At 37.7% G+C, this 9,653-nt stretch overlaps 1 pseudogene; it reads right to left on the bottom strand.

Annotated features, from left to right (window-relative positions):
- Positions 1–6,762: 6,762 nt before the first annotated feature.
- LOC103126713 (large ribosomal subunit protein uL2-like) lies at positions 6,763–7,541 on the bottom strand (annotated as a pseudogene).
- Positions 7,542–9,653: the final 2,112 nt, after the last annotated feature.

The raw sequence follows: 9,653 nt of genomic DNA, 5'->3' as shown, positions 1-9,653 counted from the left end.
ATTGCACATCTTAAAGACCTAGAAGAAGAAGAACAAAGGAACCCTATAGCAACCAGAAGGACAGAAATCACTAAACTTAAGGCAGAAATAAATAACATTGAAAATAAGAAAACAATACAAAAGATCAACGAAAGTAAATGTTGGTTCATCGAAAGAGTGAACAAAATCAACAAACCTTTAGACAGATTCACAAAACAAGAAAGGGAGAAGACCCAAATAAATTGGATAGTAAATGAAAGAGGAGATACCACAACAGACACCGCAGAAATTCAACATATCATGCGAGGCTTCGATGAACAACTATATGCCACCAAGCTAGAGAACCTGAAAGAAATGGACGATATCCTAGATATCTACCGACTTCCAAAACTAAGTAAAGAGGAAGTAGATAACATGAACAGACCCATCACAGCTAATTAAATTGAAAACAGTTACCAAAAATCTCCCCAAAAATAAAAGTCCTGGACCAGATGGTTTTACAAATGAATTCTACAAAACCTTCAAAGAACTAATACCTCTACTTTTAAAAGTCTTACAGAAGATTGAAGACACTGGAATACTCCCAGCCAGCTTCTATGAAGCCAACATCACTCTGATACAAAAAGCAGACAGGGACACAACCAAAAAAAAACTACATACCAATATCTCTGATGCACATAGATGCGAAAATGTTGAACAAAATTCTAGCCAACCAGATACAGCAGTATATCAAAAAGATGGTTCATCATGACCACATGGGATTTATCCCAAGGATGCAAGGTTGGTTTAATATATGTAAATCAATCAATGTAATCCACCACATCAACAAAAGCAAGACCAAAAACCACATGGTCATATCAATAGATGCAGAGAAAGCCTTTGAAAAAATCTAACATCCCTTTATGAACAAAACACTACAAAAAATGGGAATAGATGGAAAATTCCTGAAGATAGTGGAGTCTATATATAGCAAACCTACAGCCAACATAATACTCAATGGTGAAAAACTGGAAGCATTTCCACTCAGATTAGGTACTAGACAGGGTTATGCACTATTGCTATTACCATTCAACATAGTGTTGGAAATTCTTGCCATAGCAATCAGGCAGGAGCAAGGAATTAAAGGGATACAGATTGGAAGAGAAGAAGTCAAACTCTCCCTATTTGCAGATGACATGATAGTATACATGGAAAAACCTAAGGAATCTAGCAAGAAGCTTTTGGAAATCATCAGGCAATACAGTAAGGTGTCAGGCTACAAAATTAACATTCAAAAGTCAGTAGCATTCCTCTATGCAAACACTAAGCTAGAAGAAATTGAAATCCAGAAATCAATTCCTTTTACTATAGCAACAAAAACAATAAAGTATCTAGGAGTAAACCTAACAAAAGAAGTGAAAGACTTGTATACTGAAAATTATGAGTCACTACTCAAGGAAATTGAAAAAGACACAAAGAAGTGGAAAGGTATTCCATGTTCATGGGTCAATAGAATTAACATCATCAAAATGAATATACTACCCAGAGCCATCTACAAATTTAATGCTATCTCCATCAAGATCCCAAGCACATTGTTTAGGAGAATAAAACAAATGGCACAAATGTTTATCTGGAACCAGAAAAGACCTAGAATTGCCAAAACAATCTTGAGAAAAAAGAACAAAACCGGAGGCATCACACTCCCAGATCTCAAATTGTATTATAGGGTCATTGTCATCGAAATTGCTTGGTACTGGAACATCAATAGACACACTGACCAGTGGAATAGAATTGAGAGTCCAGAAGTGAGCTCCCACACCTATGGGCATCTAATCTTTGACAAAGGGGCCCAGACTATTAAATGGGGAGAGCAGAGTCTCTTCAACAAATGGTGTTGGAAACAATAGGTTCAAACATGCAGAAGAATGAAACTGAACCACTGTATTTCACCAAATACAAAAGTAAATTCCAAGTGGATCAAGGAATTGGATGTTAGACCACAAACTATCAGATACTTAGAGGAAAATATTGGCAGAACTCTTTTTCGCAAAAACTTCAAAGACATCTTCAATGAAATGAATCCAATTACAAAGAAGACTAAGGCAAGTATAAACCTATGTGACTACATCAAATTAAAAAGCTTCTTCACAGCAAAAGAAACCACTACCCAAACCAAGAGACCCCTCACAGAATGGGAGAAGATCTTTACATGCCATACATCAGACAGGAGTTTAATAACCAACATATATAAAGAGTTTGCCAAACTCAACAACAAGACAACAAATAACCCCATCCAAAAATGGGGGGGAAGGACATGGACAGAATATTCACCACAGAAGAGATCCAAAAGGCCAAGAAACACATGAAAAAATGCTCCAAGTCTCTGATTGTCAGATAAATGCAAATCAAGACAACAATGAGATACCACTTCTCCCCTGTGAGAATGTCATACATCAGAAAAGGTAACAGCAGCAAATGCTGGAGAGGGTGTGGGGTCAAAGGAACCCTCCTACACTGCTGGTGGGAATGTCAATTGGTCCAACCTCTGTGGAGAACAGTCTGGAGAACTCTCCAGACTGGACCTACCCTATGACCCTGTAATTCCTCTCCTGGGGATATATCCTAAGTAACCCAACATATCCATCCAAAAAGATCTGTGTACACATATGTTCTTGACAGCACAATTTGTAATAGCCAAACCGTGGAAGCAACCCAGGTGTCCAACAAAACAGATGAGTGGCTGAGCAAGTTGTGGTATATATACACACAATGGAATACTACTCAGCTGTAAAAAATGGTGACTTCATCATTTTCAGCCGATCTTGGATGGACCTTGAAAAATTCATGTTAAGTGAAATAAGTCAGAAACAGAAGGATGAATCTGGGATGATCTCACCCTCAGGCAGAAGTTGAAAAACAAGATCAGAAAAGAAAACACAAGTAGAACCTGAAATGGAATTGGTGTATCGCACCAGAGTAAAAGACTTTTGGGTGGGTGGGTGGGGGAGAATACAGGTCCAAGAAGGATTCAGAGGACCTATTGGGGGTTGTATTGTTATATGGGAAACTGGGGAATGTTATGCATGTACAAACTATTGTACTTACTGTTGAATGTAAAACATTAATTCCCCAATTAAAAAAATCAGAAAAAAAATAAATGATTGTATATACATGAAAAGTGTATATATAGGTAATATAAAGGACCATTATTTTGGGGGGTTTTATTTTGTCAATAGATAAGGTTTTCATGGAACTACCAAAACTCATTGAACATTGAGGATCTGCATTTTACTATGTAAGTTACACTTGAATTCAAATTTTAAATTTTCTACTTACCATATTTAATCTCTTCATTTTTCTACTTTTCATCTTCATTTTCAGTGTTGGAGGTCTTTCTTGTCTTGACTTTTTATTATTGAGGTTCTCTATATCAGATTATTTTCTCCTTCACGAAGTAAAATCTTAAACAGAATTGATTAATTTGAGGTCCTTTTTGCTGTTCATATAAAATAATTCCCAATAATGTTCAGAGTTATGCTGTAAATTACTATTGTATGTAGTCTTGGTTTTTCTTGTGTAGTCTTTTTGTTTGGTTTTCTTATCTCTGTTGTTCAAAGTATTTCCCTGAATTTTGAACTAATTGCCTCTTTTAGGCTTCCTGAACTTTTGATCCACATGAATTTTAAAATAATTCCTATTTGTTTTTATGATTCATTACATTATCTCCACAATGCTGCTACATGAAGTAAAGAAACTTTTTTGTTTTGAGATGTTATTAATGAATAGTGTGACTTTTGAAAGAAATCATTTTTATGTAAAACAATAAAGGTAAATGGGATTTGATACTTTAACTTTGCCTTTTAACAGATGTATTTTTAGTTATACATCTAACCCTATTTAGTCATAAATAATTTGGATGAAACCTCCAAATTCAAAACATAGGGTAGATAAATGCCATAAAAAGTATTATGTGGGAGTCAGGTGGTAGCGCAGTGAGTTAAGTGCATGGGGCACAAAGCACAAGGACTGACATAAAGATCCTGGTTCGAGCCCCTGGCTCCCCACCTGCAGGGGAGTCACTTCACAGCCGGTGAAGTAGGTCTGCAGCTGTCTTTCTCTCCCCTTCTTTGTCTTCCCCTCCTCTACATTTCTCTCTGTCCTATCCAACAACGACAACAACAATGATAAACAACAAAAAGGCAACAAAAGGGAAAATAAATAAATACATATTAAAATTTTTTAAGTATTATGTATCTTAATTTAAATTCTCTTTTATCTATATTATTAGCTCTTTTCTAATTTTTTCAGATACTGTTAGACAAACAGGTTAAAACTTGTTAAAAATAATTCTTTGATATACAAACATAAGATGCAGATTAACATAAATCATGAAACAAAACTGACAGAAAGTTTTATTTTATTTATTTATTGTCATCATTGTGGTTCTGGGATAACTTTTGCTGATAGAGACAGAGATAGAATGAGAAAAGAAGAGAAATCACAAGACCTAAGCTTTCCCCATGTAGTAAAAGCCATGGGTAGGGTTCAAACCTGGTAATGAGCACAGCAAAGCAGGAACATTCCCAAGGGAGCTATCTCACCAGACCTGACAATAATAATCTTTGAAGAACTACTATGAATTGCATCTTGTAAATTGCACTTTAATCTAGAAGAGTTAGCAAATGTGTAGGAGAATGTCAGATACTAGGAAATTGATAAGCATTGTGCTGATTAATTCCACACAAAAATGTGTCCTTTTTGTTCCTCTGTTCACATTTGTTTCACCCTGTAGGCCATGTGAACTTGAGTGATTGCTAAGTGGCTACTTAACAGAAAGTTGTTGCCTTATTCAAATAAATCATAATACAAACACTTCATCAAGATTTATTCTTCTGCCTTTTCTATCTTGTTATTTCTGCCAGTGTAGTGTCACTTTCTGCTTGAAATGTGCTCATCACTTTTCAGTCACAGTTTTATGTTTTTTAGTGTTTAGTCACTCTTTGCTGCAGTGCACTTGATGAAGTTCTAGGATCCTCAAAAGGATTATACATCTTTTACATATAAATTTTGAAAGCTCAGTTAAGGCCTTTGGAAAAGAGTTTAAAAAGTATGTACAAACTCATACTATGACTAAGATCTCTGTGAGATTATAATCTATCCTCTCAGTAAACACAGTCATTAAACACTTGAAGCTTTCTTTTTTAAAAATTTTTTAACGTTTTTATTTATTTATTATTATATAGAGGTAGAGAATAACTGAGAGAAGACAGAGAGAGACAGAGAGACACCTGGAGCCCTGCTTCACCACTCATGAAGCTTTCCCCCTGCAGGTGGGGACCAGGGACTTGAGCCTGGATCCTTGTGCACTGTAATTTACTCGCTTAACCAAGTGTGCTACCGCCTGGCCCTGAAGCTTTCCTTTCACCCTTAATTATGGTGTGTTCACGTAGAAAAAAACTGACTTAATGCACTATAAGTACTATCCATTTTTCTGTAAGAAATGAAAGCATTCGTCATTCTCCCCTCTATTCAAAAATTCTCATTACCTTCAGGTTTAGATTTATTAAAGTTTATTCATAACCTCAAGCTTTCATTTTTTAAAAAATATCTTATTTATTTTATTTTTGATAGATATGCAGAGAGAGAGAAACACCAGAGCACTGCTCAGCACTGGTTTACAGTGGTGTGGGGGATAGAACCTGAGACTTTGGAGCCTCAGGCATGAGAGTCTGTTAGCATAACCATTATGCTATCTCCCCCACCCCATAACCTCAGCTTTCTGGTAATTTTCTAAATATTTAATCTTGTCTAGTTTGTAATGATTGCGAAGTAGAACTACAATCTCTTGTAACTTTATAAATTATCAGACTCTGCAGTTCGTTATTTTGTAAATCTTTTACAATATCTTCTCAAATTTTTTGAGAACAATTTTTCTTTTTTTAGAGGCAGTGATAATCACTCTATTCCCTAACTGCCAACCTTACTCATTTTCTCCTTTATATTCATGCAGTAAAAAGTTACTTGATGCCCTGGTAACTGTCACATCTGGCCTTGTTTTTCATTTTCCTTCTTTCATGTTAAAGAGCGAAATCAAACCACCATCCACTGCAAGAAAGCAAAAGATGTTTATTAACGAATTCGAATCTGGGCCGAGTGGCATCAGAGAGCAGTCTGCCAGCTCGACTTCGAACAAAGCTCAAACCACACTATTTATAGGATTTCAGAGCTCACTCCAAGGGAGGGGGGTCATGCAAAACGAGGATTCTATAATATATCCAATGGTACTCTATAGATAACACGGGGTCCAATCATTTCAAACATGACAACACACCTATAGAATTTGTCTAATTTCAAGCCTGTATGCAAAAAAAGGTTATCTCATTCTTTTGTCCTCTGCTGGGACCACCCAGCCACCTGTTTGCAATTTATCCGGCCATATGCTGTAACTTATTGGGTTACAGCATTCCTCAGACCCTATGCAAAGGCTCTGATAATACTTGCCAGATGCAGGATCTTTCAGACAAAAATAACTGATGGCCCTCACTATTTAGGTTCTGTTTGTCAAGGGAAAAGGGCAAGGAATTTTCCACCTCACTGGGCAGGAGGGCAAAAAGCAACTATACTTAAAACTACACTTAAAACTATTCTAGAGTTACTGCCTCTCACATTTCACATACATCTTATCTTTACCTATAGATAATCATCCTTCTTTATACTTTGAGGACAATTCTGACTTTGGGAGGGGATATAAATAGGAATATTTATTTATTTATTTATTTATTGTGGCAGGACAAACTTTATTCCCTAGTTCTCTTTCTCCTGCACAGTCTTGGTTCCTCAGAGTTGTCAGTCCTGCGGACAGCAATGAGGCCTACTTTGCGACCAGCAGGGGCATCTCTGCGAATGGTGGAGGGTTTGCCAATGTGCTGGTGGTTGCCACCACTGAAGGGTTGCTCCACAGGGTTCATGGCTACCCCCCGCGCTCTTGGCCAGCAGTTTCTCTTTTGCCTTGTACTTAAGATAAGCACGACCGGCCTTCAGAATGGGCTTGTCAATTCGGCCACCACACCACCTACGGCTCTGATGGCAGAAGAAATGACCTTTTTGGAGCCCCAGGACAGCTTCACACAAGTCTTCTTGGTCTCAAGGTTGTGGGGGATGACAGTAGCGTAGTTGCGGGAGGCTCGGGCCAGCTTGCCCCGGTCACCAGGCTTCTCTTCAAGGCAGCACACAATGGTGCCCTCAGGCATAGGGCCGACCGGGAGCACATTGCCGATGTTGAGCTGGGCCTTGCCGCAGTACACAAACTGGCCGGTGTGGATGCCCTCGGCGGCGGCGATGAACAGCTCTGTCCACTTCTTAAACCTGTACGGGTCCCGGAAGACCACCTTGAGGAGGGACGCGCCTCGGGCCCGGGTGGTGGATGATGTCCTTCACGATGCCCTCGATGTAGCCGTGGTGCTCTGCAAAGTCCAAGGCGCGCAGATGCGTGGCGCCCGTGCGGTGCTTCACGTGTGCGTGGAGCACGGAGCCTGTGTCTTTTCTCTGTCCTCGGATCACGCGGCACATGGCAGCTGTATGATGCCTAGTGCGGCCGAAAGAGGACAAATAGGATTTTTTTTTAGAAGATATTTATTTATTTTGACCACTGGGTCATTTTGTACCTGTACATTTCCACTCCTAATAGTCTCTTTTTCTCAATATCAGAGAGAGACAGAGAAGATGAGATGGGGGTGGAGATATACCACAGCACCACTCTGCTACTTATGAAACTTCCTTTGTACATGGTGTTCCTAGGTGGCGTCAGCAACAGGTGGTGTCAGGACTGTCCTTTGCCAGGTGAGCTACCTCTGGCCTCCAATTCCTTATCTTTTCATTTTGGGATTGGTACCTACTACAGAGACATTGTTGAAACATTTTGATTAGATCCTTTGTTTGCATTATGCTGACTCTTCTCAGGGATTTTCACATTGTTTTAAGATTGACCTCTTCTTAGAATCTTTCATTTGTATAGTACTAGTCATCTAGTTTAAGTCTCCAGTCTGAAAGTACTCTCCTAGCTGAGCTAACCTTATGGATCTAATTAATTACTCAGGTAAACATCCAAAACTTTTCTATCATTCTCTGATTTTATGAATCTGTTGGGTTGTTATAAAAGTCATGATGTATTGTGCATAGAAAAATATGTAGTGGCTTTTCTGACAGCCCAATATATAATAATGGTGGGAGGGGAGCAATAATAACAAATCTCTGTTCCTCTTCCCTTCAAGTACTCCAACTCCAGCAAAAAAAACTCCAACTTGAATAGTTCTTGTCTCCTAATGACTAGTCTCCTCTGAGACTGCTATTCTGATTATTTGACTTAATATGTAATCTTAAAATATAAATAGAAGAAATACTTATTAAAACACAGTAGTTTTATAGAAATAGTTGAATCTCTAAAGTGCTTTGATTTGCAAAACATTTAGAAATGCATTTTCCATATAACAGGTTCCGTCTATTCACCATCAGTAACTTTATCCATAGTATAATAATCTTCTTTGTCTACCAATCATTTCTTGAGTTCACTCCACTAGTAACATTGAACCTCAAGTTGCCTTCCAGTCTTATGTAGCCCTATTCAAACTCATGCATATGTACTTCAGAGCACTTGCAACCAAAAACACCAACTGTCTTCCAGGCCTGCTCAAATTCACCCCAGAGACTTAACACACCAATCTTCCAGCCACTTCACAGGTGTAGTCATCCTTTGTGTTATAATGCTGCTAGGCACTCACAACATTGAATCCATGGTCTCATCCAAGCCCATATCAAACTAGTCACACAAGTGCTGCTAAACACTCATAACTGTGAATCCATATTTCAGACCAGACCTGGTCAGGCACAGTTCCCCAGCTCAAGCTTTCATGGAATAACAGACAAAAGGAGGAGCCAGAGGAACCCACCTGTACCACCTTCACCAAAGAATCAAGACAACAGTCTAGGAAATATATCAAATACAACTAAGAAACAATTCTAATGATGCTCACCAAAATGAAATCAATGGGAATGAAAATCAACAAGGTTTGGAGAAAGAATAAGAATTCCTCAAACAGATATCATAGAGCCAAAGAACACAGCCACTGTACTGAAAGAAAGTAGTTTAGTTTAACAGCAGACTAGTAGGTACCTGGTTAACTACATATGGGAAGGACTCCATACAATAACAAAAACCACCAACGGAATTTCTTTTTGCATACTTAACTAGTGTGATGTGAGAAAAGAATATAATTTATCTTTTATCTGAACATTTCATTAATTTTATAGTGTTTTAATAATATTTGACATATAAGGTTACTAAAGTTAATTTTAACCATTTCTAGTTTATTTTCCTAATATAGCTTCTAGAAAATTTAAAATTACATATGTGGCTTATATTTGTTACTCAATATAAACGTTTTGTAAAATAATGGTATACAGATTAACATTTTTCTTTTCAATATCTGAAACTACAATTATCATTTCAGAAGAAATGTTTGCATGCTTTCAATTAGTTCTTTTATATTCAAGTCTATTTTGAATGGAGTAACCTGTGTTTGTCACCATATCATCTCCCAGGCTGTGAGATTCAGCAGTTTTAACAGATATAACTACATTTTATAAGAACAAGAAGATATTGCTGTGTTTGTGTTTGGTGAACAAACATTACAAGTTTT

The sequence above is a fragment of the Erinaceus europaeus genome, chromosome 8 (genome assembly GCF_950295315.1).
Source record: "Erinaceus europaeus chromosome 8, mEriEur2.1, whole genome shotgun sequence".
NCBI classification, from domain to species: domain Eukaryota; kingdom Metazoa; phylum Chordata; class Mammalia; order Eulipotyphla; family Erinaceidae; genus Erinaceus; species Erinaceus europaeus.
This window is presented reverse-complemented; position numbering and strand designations above follow the sequence as displayed.